Below are 17,982 nucleotides of genomic sequence, written 5' to 3' on the forward strand. Positions count from 1 at the left end.
CATCTACCTTCTAATTTCTTGTCACAGGTATTTTTTAATAAATAGGAAAGAAAGAAAAAGAACATTCGATTTCCACGAGGTTATATATAGCATAATTACGGTAGATTCAGTTTTCCATTAGTAAATGCTTTCATTTCTTTATAATAGATGATCTGGATGTAATTATAACTTTATCTAAATACATTTCAATAATTATTGTACCAATTACTAAATTATTTCTACATTTCTCATATCGCTATACTTGTAAATATATAATGCTTATAGTTTTCCTTTTCTTTTCATATTTGTTTTAAAACTGTTATGGAAGCTATAACCACCTGTAATTGTTTCTGATTGTGTTTGTCTACAAACCCTCACGCAACATTCTTTCCATCAGAGTTCATCTGTTTCTAATCAACAACTTCACAGTGAAAACTCCAAAATCTGCATAAGTATCTTGCCAAAGTAACAGTTTTAACATATTTAGCTTAGAATACTGGCTGTCACCTAAAACTCAACATATCCAAAACCAAATTCATCATGTTGCTATACAAATAGTTTCCTGGCCTATTTAGGTACCAAAGTCGATTCTCTATGTCCTATCTAGCATTATATTCATTCATTAACATTAATTGATCATTTATTACCTGGTCAGCATTTTGCTAGATGCCCAATATACAATGACAAACAAAAACACATGAACCTGGATCTTCTAGAACTTAAAAAAAATCATAAATAAAGACATCATTAATATTATGAATAATATTATGAATATTATGAATAAATAGTATGAAGGAAAAGTAGGGAATACAATGAATACAATCACAGCACAAAGGCCAAACTCCCTAATATAAAGGACTCCTGAAAATCAGTAAGATGAATGACAATAGGTTTCAATAGGTAAAATGTGAAATAGTCAGGACACAGGAAATACAAATGTACTTAATCATATGAAAATATGCTTACCTTCACTCATAATAAGAGAAACAGAAATCAAACTATTATGGCATGACACATCTATCAGATTTGCAAAGATTAAAAAAATCATTGATAAGACACAGTGTTGAGGGTGTGAAGAGGTAATTATTCTCATACTAATGGAAATAGGAAAGTATAAAACATACTTATGAGGAAAAACTGATCAATATCTATCAAAAATCTTAAATACTAGTAATAACAAGAGGTGACATTTATGGAGTGGTTAGGTGCTAGACACTGTTCTAAGCACCACAGGTGTACCAGTCCACTTAATTCTCACAATGACTCCATGAAAACTACTGCTATTATCCTTATTTTAGAAATAAAGGAACTGAAGGTTTAAATAGCTTGCCCAAGGTCAGACAGCTGGCAGGTGGCAGAGCCCTAACCCTTCACCACCATGCTCAAGTGTCTCCATGAACAATCTAATCCAGCAATTCTTCTAGGCACTTAGCCTATAGATATGCTTTGTGTATAATACTGTTAACTATGAAAACAAAAGTTTAGAAATAACATAAATAGCTGCCAGTGGGGACTGATTAAATGAGGAAGGAATTTATACACCAATGTGGATGGGGTGGTGTATAGGGTCAAGGGTCCCTGGAAGAGGTGGGCTTATGCAGCATAGACGTGGGGAAGAGCACTCTGGGGCTAGGTGGGGGGAAGGACATCTGCAAAGGCTCATGGGGCAGAGCTTGGCACATCTGAAAAACTGAGCGGAGACCAGTTACCCGAGCATAGTGAATGATATGAGATTTAGCTGGAAAGATAGGTAAATATGTTAAAACTCTGTGGAAGTTTCTTAAAAAGTGAAGCAGGAGATCTGTGTCTGTTTAAGGTGAAGAAAGCTGCAAGAGATTGCAGGTCCCACCATACATGGAGAAAAAGCTGCATAATCTAAGATAAAAAAAATCTATTATGTGTCTGTTCCTAGAGACTTTGTGCTGGCTTGAGCCGCCGCTCAGGTGAACTGAATTCCAGAGGATGCGGAGCCCCTCGGAGGAAAGATGAAGCACACAAGTTTTTTTTTTTTTTCTCAGAAAAGAAAAAAAAAAAGACAGGAAGAAGTTTTGCCACAAAATTTTGTGGGTGAGAAGAAATACTGTGAAAATGTGAAGTTGTTAACTTGTTTTAAAAGCCTGATTATGGGGCAGCATGATAGCTTTGTATCTCTAGAAGCCTTAGAAGCAAGGAGAATATGCCCTCCCTAAACAGCTCTTGGCTCAGGAGAGAGAAAGATGAGGGGTGGGAGGATAGGAAAGAGCTGCCTCGGGGGTTCAGGCTCATGCAGGGCCTGCAAAATTTTGATGGTGGAGGAGGAGCACCCAGGGACACCAGCCGTGCTGGGCCCTGCATGAGTACACGATGGTGGGGACAGGCATAGAAGATCCAGGTGACATGGAGCCTCCTGTACTACAGAAAGCAGCAGCGGCTGCTCCTGGGGGAGAAGGAGGAGACACTCCCACACCCTGGACCGGACTCTGCTGTGACATGAGACCAGACTGTCCCTGGAGCAGGGGCCAGATCATCACTGCCCCAGTCTCTGTCCCAACTCCAGGAAATAATTCTTTGTCTTTTTGTGGCGTGAGAAGAATAGAAAACCTGGCATCTTCACACAACACTGACTACTGGTAAAAAGTACCCTGTCTTCGGGGAGGCAAGGATAGCAAACCAGTTCAAATTCAGAATCCTATACCAATACAAACCACAATTCTTTGACTTCCAGAAGGAGAGGGAAAGGAAGCCCCCTTGAGCATGAGTAGAAGGTAGGATTGTTTGCAACTGGGAAGGGGCAGGGAGGTTGAGAAAGTCCCACCTCTGAGACTCAGGTGCAGGGCCTGCCTAAACCAGAGGCTGGAATGGGAAAACCAGGAGCTTTTCCCCCGCCTCCATAAGCACTAACTACTAACCTCGCACTGAGTGAAAAGCAACAGCCTTCTATAGCTGGGGGAGGGCAAGAGCGTGGGCATTCAGCAGTCACTGGGATGCAAGTGTGGAAAGGCTGCTGCCAGCTGAGCACGGAACAGGAATCCCGAGAAAAAACCTCCAGCACTCCGGGCCTCACCTAAGTACAGGAGAGTGGCAGACCACCACTGGAGAAATCGGAAGTCTGAAGTCAGAGATAATAAAATACTAACCTAGCTCAACTACAGACGAGACTCAACCAATCTCCATGCTGGCAGAGAAGAGGCACACTCATTTCTGGGTTTCAATATTTACCTCAGCCACTACAGTTTCCTATCTTCGGTGAATGACAGTCACACAAATTATGAGACATAGAAAAGCCAAAGGAAAAAAAATCCACAGCTAAAAGCTAAAACCACCAACACAACCAGATCCAGAGATGGACAAAATATTGAACTTTAAATAACCATAACTTATACATTAAAAGATCTAGTAGTATCTAGCTACTTCGGTCGTAGTAATGCTCATCTGCTTGTGTATATTACACAGGGGCGTGATTGAGTTTGTTGATGTCTGGAATCTTGTTAAATGCTATGACAGAAGCAGAGAGGGCCAAGTGAATTGAAGAAATTTGTCAGAATGATTGGAATAATGAACCATAGATGGTAAGCTAAAAGAGAAAACAAGTAAAAACAGCAGTAGAGACTGGAGAAAAGAGAAAATGGAGAGGTGGAGTGATAAGAGCTCTTCATGACAACAAACGACAGTTAATAAGGCTTTACTACAGAATACGACATTCTTCACATAAGTGGAATTTTCACTTGATTTGCAGTCAGAAAATCACACTCTATGTGCAATGTTCTTCAATTACAGTTGAATAACGGTAGGAAAATAATAATCTTGCGGAGTCTTGAATTTCTCATTTATATGTGTGTAACAGTGATGATAACAACTATCCTATTAGCTATGGAGTTCAATAATACAGGGTGTCCATAAAGTTTGTGTGCAATTTACTATGTTAAACTATTTTAAAATGCACATAAAGTTTATGTCCACCCTGTATATAACCACACAATTATATACAAAAGATGACAATTACTATCAATAGTAATTATACAAAAGAAGACCATTATTATTAATAGTAATGAAGGCAGTTCCTTCTTCATTGCTTATGGCTCTACTGATATATTTTGGATGCTTATTGTGGGAAAATCTCTTAAATCTGCAGGGGAAACCTCTATTAACGCGTAGACTCGTTTTTTTTACAATCTTTTCCTCCATACAGGAAGTTACATAGTTTCACTTCTGTAAGACTGAGCACAACAATTAACAGAAACTAGTTGGTCACTCTGATCCTTATCCAGCAGAGTGATAGTAAAGGTATAATAACTGGCTCCTGGGGAGAGGGAAAGCTTTGACTTGTAACATTTGCTAATATCTGTAGTGTAATTCTCTACCATGATTGATTCACGCTATTAATGTGATGTCACTGAATATGGGATTGGGAAGAAATGCATGGTTGTAATACACATTATATTTCTAGATACAATAGAGATAGATAATCTCAAGAACAAAGGTAATAGTAAAATGCTGGAATAATAAGGAAGTGGTTAGTTTTCAGTATTTATTATGTTGTCTTTTAATTTAATTCAATTTTCAGTTAAAACATTTTATTAGAACCGTTTTGGAGAGAAGTATGAAGAACACTCAAAGATCAAAAAGTAGACCTTTTGGCAGTAGATGATCTGATACAATGTGAGGGCAGGGGAGTGAGGCAGTGGGGAGGGGGAGAACGGAGGGAGACGGGGGGTCAGGGTGCACATCTCTTGGGGGCAGGACACAATTATAAGAGGGACTTTATCTGACAAATGCAATCAGTGTAACCTAATTCTTTGTACCCTCAACGAATCCCAAACAATAAAAAACAAAAAACAAGTTCAGTCCTGGATTTGACCAAAAAAAAAAAAAAAGTAGACCTTCCATTTGCTCCTGCAATCCCATTACTAGGTATCTACACAGACGAACAAAAATCATTTTACCACAAAGACATTTGACCAGAATATTTATTGCAGCTCAATTCATAATTGCTAAGTTGTGGAAGCAACCCAAGTGCCCATCAATCCACAAATGTATCAACAAACTGTGGTATATGTATACCATGGAATATTATGCAGCCATTAAAAAAGATGGAGACTTTACATTTTTTACATTTACCTGGATGGAGTTGAAATAAATTCTTCTTAGTAAAGTATCACAAGAATGGAAAAATAAATATCCAATGTTCTCAAAACTAATATGAAACCAATTTATAAACAATTGCATGCTCATATGAACAATAAAACACAAGTATAGTCTAATATGGGGGTAGAGGGAGGTGGGAGGATAATTGGCAGAAAGAGGGGGCTATGGGGGGGGCTCTCACCTAAGTGCACATTGTGAAGGTGTATAACACACCCCCTGGGTGAAGGGCTCTTTTGCAAACGGAACTTTACCCTGTGAGAACAATGTAACTTAAAAAATGTACCCTCATATTAATTAGAAATTAAAAAGAGACATTTTATTTTTAATAATGTCGATGTTTGACAATCCGCTTACAAAATTTCCATAAGCCAACACTAGCTAGCTCCAATGTACCACTGTAGTTACCCATCTCTTAGCTCTATGTCTCTAGCAGACAAGCAGTTCCAAAAATCAAAGGATAGAAACGATCTTTTTGTCTAATAGATAACTGATATCAGCTTTTAAAGGTGTGAAGAATTGTTGCTCTAACTATGAACTGCGTATTAAAGGTTTACATAGAGCTTTCTCTGTGCCTGACATTCTAGGTATTTTACGAATATTATTCACTCATTGTACTCTCACAGCAAGCATTTGAGATAGGTATTGCTATTTATCTCATTTTATAGACGAAATTGAGGAACAAAGGAGTATTAAATAACATACCCTTTGTCACACAGCAGTCCTGATTTGAGCACAAGTAGTCGGATGCTATAGCCTACGCTGTGACCCTTGCTGTGTTGCTTCCACTTCCCTAACTGCTATTTGCATTGCTAAGAACCAGTATTAAAATCATCAAGTAATTCTTTTCCTAAATTTGAAAAAAAAAGAAAAAAAGAAAAAAATATCCCCAACATCTCAAAGCCATGTACTTTTAAAAGAACTGAAATTATTTCTAGGCTTGAACACAAAGCAATCTATTTTAGAGACATTTGATGTTAGATTTACAATTTTACAAGTTAATTTGTAGGTCTGAACTGAGGTGCCAATTTTAAAAGAACTACCATCTAATTTTCCTATGAGAAAGGAATTTATTATACTGAGAGATGGTTGTGACCTATAAATAACCAGTATTTCAAATATAAAAAATAATTACTAAGAAAATAATTTTAAAAACTGTACAGATTTTTCTGACTTGTGCTTCAAATACTCCTCAATATTAGACTTGCATAAGTGCTGTCTTAACAGACATGATTTTGGACCTGTGATTTGATTTTTTGTACCCAATTACAAACATCATCATTGTTTTAGGAGAAAAAGGGCAAATTACACACACACACACACACACATATATATATATTTATAAAATATATATAATTATATACATTTATTTACAAAAATAAATATATATAACTTTTTAACAAATATATATATTTACATATATAATTTGTGAGAGAGAGAAAGAGAGGGTTCCAAAAAAATGTATACACATTTTAAGAAACGTCAAAACTGTATTAATATTGTGCTACTCAAGTCACGTTTGGCTTCTGCAGTTATAAGAAATACAATACACAATATACAAGATAACAAACATTAACAGTATACACTGAGTATTTTGATTTTAATGCATTTTTTCCTTGCTTAAAATGTGCACATGTTTTTGACACCCCTTGTATTTAATATATACACACGCATGATGTAGAAGATTTTTTATAAAGTCTCAAACCCCAAACTTGAAATGTTGACATAATTAGGTACGAGTTATTTCTAGTTAGAAGAGACTCACCCAGAGAGCTAAACGCTATAGTATATGAAAGGAACAACATGGTAAAAATACTTCCCGAAGTTACTTGGTGGTCCCCAGTGCTCTATCTACCTGTCACTATTTTTTTTCAAATAGAGACTTTAGAAACAGTCTAGTTCCCAGTTAAAGAGAAGTGGAAGAACTAACATTTGTTTCCTGCATTTTTCTTCCCAACAAAGAAAGATGCAGAGGAGAAAAAGGAAAGATGCATACCAATATGCATCAAAACTCAGTGTTTTTAAAGTTGGAGTTCTTTCGTTCCTTGTTAAATTATGGGGTTGTTTCCTTGAACTCTGATACTCAGACATACGAAAAGCCAGCTTAAATGATTAAATCTAAACACAGTGCAGATGAGAGTGCAGGATTTCACCAGCAGTTGTTTCTGGGCATTTGCACAATGCTGGGGAAGTGATCTGGGCTCAGGTACTTTGATTTGCTTTGTTTAAAACAGTAGGATACAGTGGATTTCATTCTGTGCACTAATAAAATTCAGCATCAAACTTGCTGAAGCTTTCCTCACTAGAGTGTGAGCTGTCGTTCTGCATAATCAGCCCGAGGAGAGAGCTGAAGAGGAGGGCAAGGAGATCTTTGCAAACTGTTTTCTGCTATGACTGTCTTTGCTGATGACTATTCACCTAATAAATTCAATCAATGTAAAAAGCGATTATGGATAACATACACATCTGTTTTTTCCTTCCCCAAACTTCCTATTTTTAAATGTCTCCTTACCCATAGGTAAATTCCTCCCTAAATTCTGAAGTTCAATATAATTGTTTTTTTTTTTTTTTTTTTAAATATGGAACGCTTCACGAATTTGCGTGTCATCCTTGCGCAGGGGCCATGCTAATCTTCTCTGTATCGTTCCAATTTTAGTATATGTGCTGCCGAAGCGAGCACAATATAATTGTTTTGGATGAAGTAATTGAAAACAAAAAACTTTCCTTTTGCAAATCTAAGTGAAAATTTGAGCCCAATTTTGTTTTATAGCAAAGCATGTCTTTTGGATTACTCTTTGTCAAGTATTAAATTTGTTACTGTAGGAGAGAGCTTCTGCTGGCTATTCTTATAGTACATTTTATATAAATCATTTTATATAAATTCAGTGTGCACTTCATTAAAAAAAAAAAAACTTTCAATATATCCACCCTATTCTCTTAGCAGATGACTTTGCTTCTGACCTCCTTGAGAAACAAGCAGCAAGAAGAGAATTTCCAGATTCCCACCACAACACCCACCAACACTTCATATACTCTGCTTGTCCATTCCCACCACAACACCCACCAACACTTCACACACTCTGCTTGTCTCCAGCAATCCTCTTGTCTCATTAAAACTTCAGCCCAACAATTATCCCCTCTTTATTCTAGCTCATTGCCATCAGCCTAAAAACGGGCTGTAGTATCTTCCATCCAGAAAACAATAAAACAAAAGCAAAACTTCTGTCTTGATCTCAATTTTTTTCTTGATGTGACGGATTGTGAGCCTGATTTCTTTTCCTTTTTTCTTTTGTTTTTTAGAATCATAACTGTGGGTTTATGGGTTCAGTGTACTGATTTGATAAACAATGTGAAATGCTTACATTGAACAGATTAACACATCCATCACAATTATACTCTTTCCTTAATAGTTTTGAAATGTATCATTGCAGCATGCACATTAGGTGAGGTCTTCCGAAATACCCTCCCTCCTCTCACCTCCCCCTCAAACTTTCTTGCAGCTACTAATCCCCTTTTCTCTGTTCCACTTTACCAAAAAACCCTTGGATGGGTTTGTCTATGTTCAATTCCTCTCTTCCCATGTTCTTTTAAATGGACTCAAGTCAAGCTGCCATTCATCCCATGCTACTAAAATCACTCACATCACTTTACATCAAGGGTCAATTCTCCGTTCTCAGCTTCCTTCACCTATGGCTGCAGTTGATCACTGCCTCTTTCTTGAAACATTTTTCAGTGACTGCAGATACAGAGCTTTCTCTCAGTTGTCCTTCACCACCAGCTGTTTCTTCTCTAACTCATTTGTTAGTTTCTTCTCACTTGCCCAGTCTCTGAAAGTTGGACTTTGGTACTCTAACAAGCCTTGGTACTCTAACCCCCTTTTGTCCTTACTTTTTCTTTTTTTTCTCTTCTTTCTCTACTTATAGTTGTTTGTTAGGTGACCTCACCCAGTCTCTTGATTTAAACACTATTGATACTCTGATGACATGGAATTCCATATTGTCACCCTGGGCCTCTCTGCTGATCTCCAAACTGGAAAATTCAGCTACGTTCGCTCCCTTACACACTGTCTATAGTCATCTCACTTTTAAACTGAAAGTGCCCACTACAGATCTCCTGATTGTACCTCAAACCTCTCCTCTCACAGTTTTTCCCTGCAGGGGAATGGAACTCCATCCTTCTAGTTGCTCAGGCCTAGAACACATTCTCGATCCTTCTCATTCTTTCATACCCCATGTCCAGTGCATCAACATCTCTCAGTGGCCGTGTTTTCAAGTTAGATGCAGAATTTGACCACTTCTACCACTTCCACCTTCATTAAATTCGTACATCCCTTATCTGGATTATTCTGCTAGCACTCTAACTGGTGGCCCTGCTACAGCCAGAGCAATTAAAAAAAAAAAAAGTGAGTCCATCTACATCACCTGCCTCCACCATCCCCAGCTTTTCTGACTCCATTTCCTAACTCTCCTTTTTGCTCACTGTGCTGAAGCCACACTGGCCTCCTTATTGTTCCTTGAACATTAAAAGTATTCTCTGGCTTTAAAGCCTTTGCTCTTGCTGGTCTTTCTGGCTAGAGAGCTGTTTCCTCTGATAGCCAAGGCAGGTCTCTGCTCATACGTCATTCAGCCAGTGACACCTTCCCTGGTCGCTCAGCATTAAATAGCGACCTCCTCTCCAACTTCTGGCACTCATTATTTACCTCTGTTTGCTTTCTTTTCCCTCTCTTCCCTCAGTAGGATGTCATTTCATACCTGTTAGAATGGCTATTATCAAGAAGTTGAAAGATAAGCATTGGTGAGGATGTGGAGAAAAGGGAATCCTTGTATGTTGTTGGCAAGAATGTAAATTAGCACAGCCATTTTGGAAAACAGCATGGAGGTCCCTCAAAAAACTAAAAACAGGATCACCATATGATCTATTAATCCACTTCTGAACATATATCCAAGGGAATTCAAATTGGCATGTCAAAGCAATGCTCGGACACTCTCGTGTTCACTGCAGCTTATTTACAATGGCCCATCGCTAGATGAATGGGGGAAGAAAACGTGTTACTTATGCACCAGGGAATCTAGTCAGCCTTAAAAAAGAAGAAAATTCTGTCATTTGCAACAGCATAGATGAACCCAGAAGAGATTACGCTAAGTGGACTAAGCCAGGGGCAGCATTTGTATGTGAAATCTAAAGAAGTTGAATGCATAGAAGAAGGCAGTAGAGTGGTGGTGACCAGGGTGTGGTGGGAGCTGGTAGACAGGGAAGGGAAATGTTGGGTCAAGGGTACAAAGTTTTAGTTAGACCAAAGAATGAAGTTCCGCTGATCTTTTGCACAGCATGGTAGAAGACAGCTAATAATAATGTGTTGTGTATTTTCAAAGTGTTAAAAGAGTGGATTTTAAATGTTCTCATCACAAATAAATGATAAGTATGTGAGGTGATGACATGTTAATTAGCCTGATTTGATCACTGCAAAATGTCTACATGTATCAAAACATCTCATGGTACCCCATAAATATACATATAAGTATTAGTTAATTTAAAAAGGAGAAACGTAAGCTTTCAAGAAAACATATTTACTTTTTTTTTTTTGAGACAGAGTCTCACTATGTCGCCCTGGGGGTAGAGTGCCGTGGCATCATAGCTCACAGCAATCCCAAACTCTTGGGGTTAAGCAATTCTCTTGCCTCAGCCTCTCAAGTAGCTGGGACTACGGGTGCCTATCACAACGCTCGGCTATTTTTATGTTGCAGTTGCTATTGTTTAGCTGGCTTCGGCTGGGTTCAAACCCCCCAGCCTCGGTGTATGTGGCCGATGCCGTAACCACTGTGCTATGGGCACTGAGCCAAAAACATGCTTACTTGTCATGCTTTCATTAGTTTTCTACTCTTGTATAACATGTTATTGCAAACTTAGCAGCTTCAGACAATGTTCATTAGCTCAAAGTTCTACAGGGTAAAAATATGGCATGGCATGATGGGGTTCTTTGCTGAAATCAAGGTGTCAGCTGGGATGAATTTTCATCTGGAGGCTCTGGGGAAACAAATTCCATTTTTGTTTTCAGCAGAATTCCATTTGCAATTATAGGACTGAGATTCTTGTTTTCTAACTGGGTATTGACTTGGAGCCGCACTCAGCCCCTAGGATAGATGGCATTCCTTGTCACATGACTCCCTCTGCTTTCAGGACAGCAATGGCACACAGAATCCTTCTCATACTTCCAATATGGCCTCCCTGAATCTGATGCTTAGAGTCAGATTCAAAGGGCTTTCATGTTGTTCAAGCCTAACAGGATAATCTCCCTATTTCAAGGTGAACTGATTACATATGCAAAGTCATTTCACAGCCCTACCTAGATTAGTATTTGGTTGAATAACTGGTAGAAGATGTGTGAATACCAGGAATGAAGAATTTGGGGGGCCACCTTAATGTTCTGCCTACTATAATGCTTATATTATTTATTTCATATAATGTCTAATCAGAGGTAGCCACTTTTATTTTGTTCCAAAGATAGGAAATATCACTAAGCAAAAATATATCAAAGACCACATATAAGTTGAAAGAACTCCATAACTAATTTTAACTCCATAACTAATTTATATAAAAGAAAAAGGTATAAGCTATCAAAGTAATCTATAATTAAAAATAATCATGGGATTATAAACATTTTCCCTTGATAAATCCAAAACATTAAAAAATATTTTTCTGTTTCATTCTATGATCAGTTAATAAGGGAGAGAAAGTGATTTAATAAAAAAGGGAAGAAAGAAAAGAAGGAAGCTAGCAAAGGGGCCAGAGGTAAAACAAAAGAGTAGAGATTAAAAAAATGCTTACTGCTCTTATAAATCGACTATAGCTGTATGCACAGTTACAGTCTATATAAAAAAAAGGAAGAGAGAGAATACATAAAAGGGATTATGGAAGGCTAAAGTCAGGCCTAGTAAATTTAGGCCTGACTAAATTTGAAGATGGTGGACTCAAAGTCTCCAGATCCTACCTCTCAATCTGATGTGGAATATCATCCAAGCTATCCCTGGTACAGCTGATTAAAATCTCCCTCACACTTGTCCAGTATGGTAACTTCCCCAACATCCTCAGTGGTGCCTCTGTCTGGCTCCTAACCTGCCCAGACTCTCTCGACCTGCAAGAAACTTAATTCAAAAACTTTTGTAACATTTGTTGAGTGCCTACTATCCAAGGCCTGATGGAATGGTACCCAGGTTCAGAACAGTGCCTCACACACAGTGGACACTCAAGAAAGAAATGTGACTGACTACAGAAATCTGCCTCTCATGAAGACTGATAGTTCACTGAATCTCCACATACTTGAAATTTTATTATTGTTAAAAGTTCTTTGTGCTCACCAGGGAAACTTTCTCACAAATATTTGCACAACTGTTATTTGTGGATTTTGACAACAGGGTAGTGTAGGACCTACAGACACACACTATCACAGACCAGATAAAATGAAGTCAAGATCACTGAGGTTTCCCACTCTATATATAAATAATGCAACTCTAAATACATCTACTCTACAATCATGTAGCATTTTGTTATTAGTATCCCTTTCTTTTAAATTAAAAAAAAAAAGGTTTATCTGGAAACCAGCTAACGAATATACATTTCTTTCAGGTAAAATTTGAAAAAACCATAAAAACAAAAATTTCCTTCAGACATTTGCCTTTAACAAGATTTGTTTAAAGTTTTATTTAATTTAGTTTTTAAAATATTTTAAAAACAGTGATAAAAACAACTTTCTAGAAGAGGTAATTTTTTCAAATCATAGCTCCCATGAAGTCAGATAAACTCAATATTGTTTATATTAAAGAGTTACAAATTCAAATAAAAGTAATTCAAACTTTGCTTTTTCTCTTCTGCAAAAAAAAAAAAAAGTCAGTTCTGACTGTATAGTTTCCTATCACTTAAAAAAAAAAAATTCATACTATGGCATTCAAGAGCATCCAAAGCATATATTCTCAGAAAAACACGTCCTTGAATGTTCACAGTAGTATTATTCATACTTGTCCCCAAATGAAAACAACCTAAGTATCCATTGGTGGCTGGATAAATAAATCGAGACCTAACAACACACTGTAATACCACCTGGCAATACTGATATTACAGACATACAGCATGCATGAATCACAGAAGTACTATACTGAGTGGAAAAAGATGGATACATAATAGTCTGTTATATGGAGTTTTAGAAAAGGCAAAACTAGAGTGACAATGCGGATCAGTGGCTGTCTGGGACAAGTGGTAAAGGGACTGATTACAGAGGAGCATATGAGATGGTTGTGAGGTGATGGGAATGTTCTAGAACATGATTATGGCAGTGTTATACAGCTGTATACATTTGTCAAACTCACTGAATTGTACATTTTGTTGTATATAAATTATATCTCAGTTTTAAATAGCAGGAGGAAATTTCTCGAAGCAGCAGTGTGAGCAATTCCATTAAGAAAAATTACCTCCATTAAAAAAGCAGCCGCATGAGCAAGCAATCCCATTACAAAATGGCTATAATCTTCCTTTCATCTTCATGTTCTGTCAGTCTCACTATGGTCTATCCACTGAGCTATTTCCTGGAACATACTATACACTTCTTCTATGCTTTTTCAGATGCTGTTCCTTCTACCTGAAATGCTTGTCTCTATGGCATAGAGTCATTCAATAACCACATTTGAATGATTTCAAAGACAATAGTCATGTACCAGAATCTCCTTGTCTGGCTGCCGGCAGATCTCTGATTTAGAAATTTCTTCAGTTGAGGAGTCTATCCAGAACTTTTTCTTTTGATATAAAATTTGCCTTATGAAATGCACAAATTTTAAGTGTACACTCACTGAATTTTCACAGATGCCCATACCTGTCTAACCCAAGCCCCTATCAAGATATAGCATTACCATCACACCAGAAAGATCCCTTTCCTAAAGATTCCTATTCCCATCCCTTCAGAGGTAGCCATTGTTCTGATTTATAAAAAGATATTATAGTTTTTACTTTTAGAATTTCCATATAGTTTGTAAAAATTATTTCCATTTGCTTGATTAGATATACTATCATTCCATTCATTACGAGTATGTTTTCCTTTACCTCATTGCACATAGTTATAACAAGCACTTTTAATTCTTATTCCAACATCTGGGTCTTTTTGGGGTTGTCCTTTGTTGACTGTCTTTTCCTTTGGGAATGAATTACATGTTCCTGTTTTTTTTTTTTCATATTGAATAGTTTTGGATCGTATTCTAGGAATCATGACCGTTATAGTGTAGAAACTCCAGATACTGTTACATTAACCTTTTTGTTTTGGCATGAAATTTAGTTGGCTGGACTCAAGCTATAAACTCTATTTCTTAGGCAGCAGCTTAAGTCTTAGATCAGTTCTTTTTCCCTTACCTTGGTTTGATTGCTTGCAATGTGTTCTGTACTTATACAGTTTGGGGTTAGCCAGAGACTTGAACAGAATTTATAGACAGGATTTGGGGGAGGGGGTTCTCTAGCTTTGGCTTTCTCCTTTCTAGAATTTCCCCCTTCACTTTCCAGCATCAATGATTACCTCAAACTCCATCTTCTAGTTCTATAGGCCAGAAAGACTGCACGTTATCACAGTTTAATTACCCCTTGGGTCCTGCTAGGGTTTGGAGTAGGGTAGGGTAAGTGAAGTGTGAGGGTACAAAATTTAAGAAAGCACTCACCCTTAGGCTTATGTAAGTGCTGGGTCCAGACCTAAGACTGAGTGCCTGGTGTCAGACAATAACTTCAAGGTCTCAGGTTCTTTCCATCTTTCTACTCTAGTATCCTTTGAGTAGGTGGTTCATCCTTACACTTTACATTTTCTGGCTGCAAGAAAGCCCCCAAAGGTATAGGCAACATATCCACATTAAAGGCAGGAAGAAAGGCGCAAAGGAAAAAGAGGAGGTCCCAGCTCCATCTGTCCTTAACCGTTAATTAAAGCTTTCTTCAGAAGTTTCTAAGCAGACTTTCCGTCGTATCCCACTGGTCAGAACTGGGGTCTGTGGCCAGTCCTGGAGGGAGGCCATTACTAAGAAAGCAACTGCCTGAGTTTATCTCTTTAGTGTAACAGAATGGGTAGGGCAAAACACCAAGTCTGCTTTACATGACAAGAAAACAGATGACAAGTGAGTAGAATAAAGTATTAAGGTTATAGGGTTTGTCAAAATGAGTATGCCTAAGACTTTGGGGATCCTAGGGTATCAGTGCAAATGAGTATGTAGCTAATAATTTGTGCTGAGATACTATCTCAAGATTGGGCTGCTTATAATGACATAAATAACCAGACATCCTTTTCAATCTTGCATCTCATATCTCTGTCTATTCTTCTAAATTATTACAGTTTTCCTTTATCTCCCATTGACTCTCACCTTTTAGTTTCAGCATTGCCATTCAAGGTATCTCAGAGCCCAATCTGAAATGTTTCATAGCCAATCTGAAAGGTTTCATTCTCTGTAAGAGATTTCCTGATTTTAACATAATTTCTGTAATTATTTTTCTGAGCTATTAGTACTCTAATACTTAATATCTTAAACTTTGCATTATGAGAATTCGTATAAGTATTTATGACTCTCTTCCCATAAACTGTTAATGCCTTGAGGAATTCTATTTTCACTCAGTATATCTATTTGTCTTTTGTGATTTCTGCAGGCTCTGTTTATAATGATGGGAACTCAGAACTTCACATTTTTTTTTTTTTTTTGTAGAGACAGTCTCACTTTATGGCCCTCGGTAGAGTGCCGTGGCATCACACAGCTCACAGCAACCTCCAACTCCTGGTCTTAAGCGATTCTCTTGCCTCAGCCTCCCAAGTAGCTGGGACTACAGGCACCCGCCACAATGCCCGGCTATTTTTTGGTTGCAGTTCAGCCGGGGCTGGGTTTGAACCCGCCACCCTCAGTATATGGGGCCGGCATCTTACTCACTGAGCCACAGGCGTCGCCCCAGAACTTCACATTTTTGTATAAGTCTAATTGTCCAAGATTCTTGTTCATAATTGAACCAAAATTTGTCTTCCTATTATTTCTGTCTGATGACCTGAGACTTAACTTCTGATGCTAGATACAATAATTGTGTCTGGAAGCAGTGTACATGTCTCTGGCAGCAAGCTGCCAACTAAGCAACATACTAGTTAACATGTAACTATTCACAAGCAGTCCCCAAGTCACAAAGATCTGACTTATATACAACTGTTTACAGATGGAGGCTACTACACTAAGTCCTTGAGTTACAAACATCTGACTGACGTATGACTTGCACTAACAGAGCCTATTACAGGCAATAGGTAAATGTATTTGTTCCAACTTACATACAAACTCTACTTACAAACTTACAGAACCTATCTCATATGTAACCTGGGGACTGTCTGTATAGTTAAAGACCATGAACACTGCATTTGGTTACCAGACATTTGTGTGAGCATGCGAAGTCCTGTATTTGAAATCTAATTATCAAATCTACTTTAAGAATCTAATTTATAAACACATGAAATCTTAAACTTCATTTTTTTTTTTTTTTTGAGACAGAGTCTCACTTTGTCACCCTGAGCAGAGTGCTGTGGTGTCACAGTTCACAGCAACCTCAAACTCTTGGGCTCAAGTGATCTTCTTGTCTCAGCCTCCTGATACAGGCGCCCACTACAATGCCCAGCTATTGTTTTTAGAAATAGCGTCTCGCCTTGCTCAGGCTGGTCTTGAACACCTCAGTTCAAGGAATCCATCCACCTCCGCCTCCCAAAGCACTAGCGTAACAAGTGTGAGCCACTGAGCCCGGCCTCCCACTCTTCTATTATTCCCTACTTTAGCACCCATCCATTTTGTAGTGGTTGATACAGGATCAGTTGCCATCCCACACTACTCATTGATAAGTTGACTAATAAGTATATAATTTTAATTTGAAAATATTATTCATGATTATTCATAAAAGATCAAATGCTTACAGCTAAATTAATACAACAAGAACTGATATTTAAAAAGTAGCGGTATTAAAAATTACTCTTTCTCATCTTGTCCAAGCACCATGTGTAAGGCATGAAATTAATTATAGAGAGGATTTTGAGAATAAGAGGAGGAATCTTTTTAATTTATAGGATTTCCTGTTTGAGAAGTATGCTTTAGTAATCTTAACTGTAATTATATGTTAACAATGAAAGTGAGACTATAATGTTTATTTTATTTGATGAGTTCTCAAAAATATAGTATTTAAAAAGTTTTCAGGATGATTAAAGCAAACAAATGCAAAGGCTATGCATTGAAACACAGTATCTCTATGCTTAGAAAATTCCAAATAGCCAAGACTCATTTTCCTTGTCTGAAGTATTTAAATATTATAACTACAAAAGAAAAGAAATAAACTAATACTGTAAGATTCCATTTATTCAATGATTATTAATACATTTTGGCAAAGAATATAGATTGAATTAAAATTTATATTGGATAAGGATTAACCATCAAAGTATCATATACTCATGAATATATTTTTTTACATATTTATGTATTTTATTTTAAATAAAATATATAAATGTATATTCACTTGTCAATCTTCATTAGGCCAAAATCTTTTTTTGTTGATTGGATCTCTGATTAGAGTTCTGTTTTGTTTTTCTTATTCTAGGGTTTTTGTATTATTCAGAAACTACGTTAAAAATACATCCTCCGTCATTTCTCGTTGTGGTTTCTTTAAAGTGGATTGAGAATTAAGAACAGTTATGAAATAATCCAAAACCAGAAAACCCTTCTGGACTTTTATAATTTCTCCCTAGTCTTGCACAGATGACTCCATCGTATCTAGTCAACAGCACTATAACCTCACCATTATCAGATCTCTCTAATGCATTCAACTTAATTTTTATGAAAACAACTTGTTTTTCTACATTCA

At 37.2% G+C, this 17,982-nt stretch overlaps 1 protein-coding gene and 1 non-coding gene across 4 annotated transcripts in view; both read right to left on the minus strand.

Moving 5' to 3' along the window:
* STXBP4 (syntaxin binding protein 4) overlaps positions 1-17,982 on the minus strand; it is a 208,461-nt gene that overhangs the window by 49,535 nt on the left and 140,944 nt on the right. The window lies entirely within an intron of this gene.
* On the minus strand, positions 7,674-7,780 carry LOC128571317 (U6 spliceosomal RNA). The gene has a single exon (XR_008375749.1). It is a non-coding gene; the product is annotated as a U6 spliceosomal RNA (small nuclear RNA).

This window comes from Nycticebus coucang, chromosome 18 (genome assembly GCF_027406575.1).
Source record: "Nycticebus coucang isolate mNycCou1 chromosome 18, mNycCou1.pri, whole genome shotgun sequence".
In the NCBI taxonomy this organism is placed as follows: domain Eukaryota; kingdom Metazoa; phylum Chordata; class Mammalia; order Primates; family Lorisidae; genus Nycticebus; species Nycticebus coucang.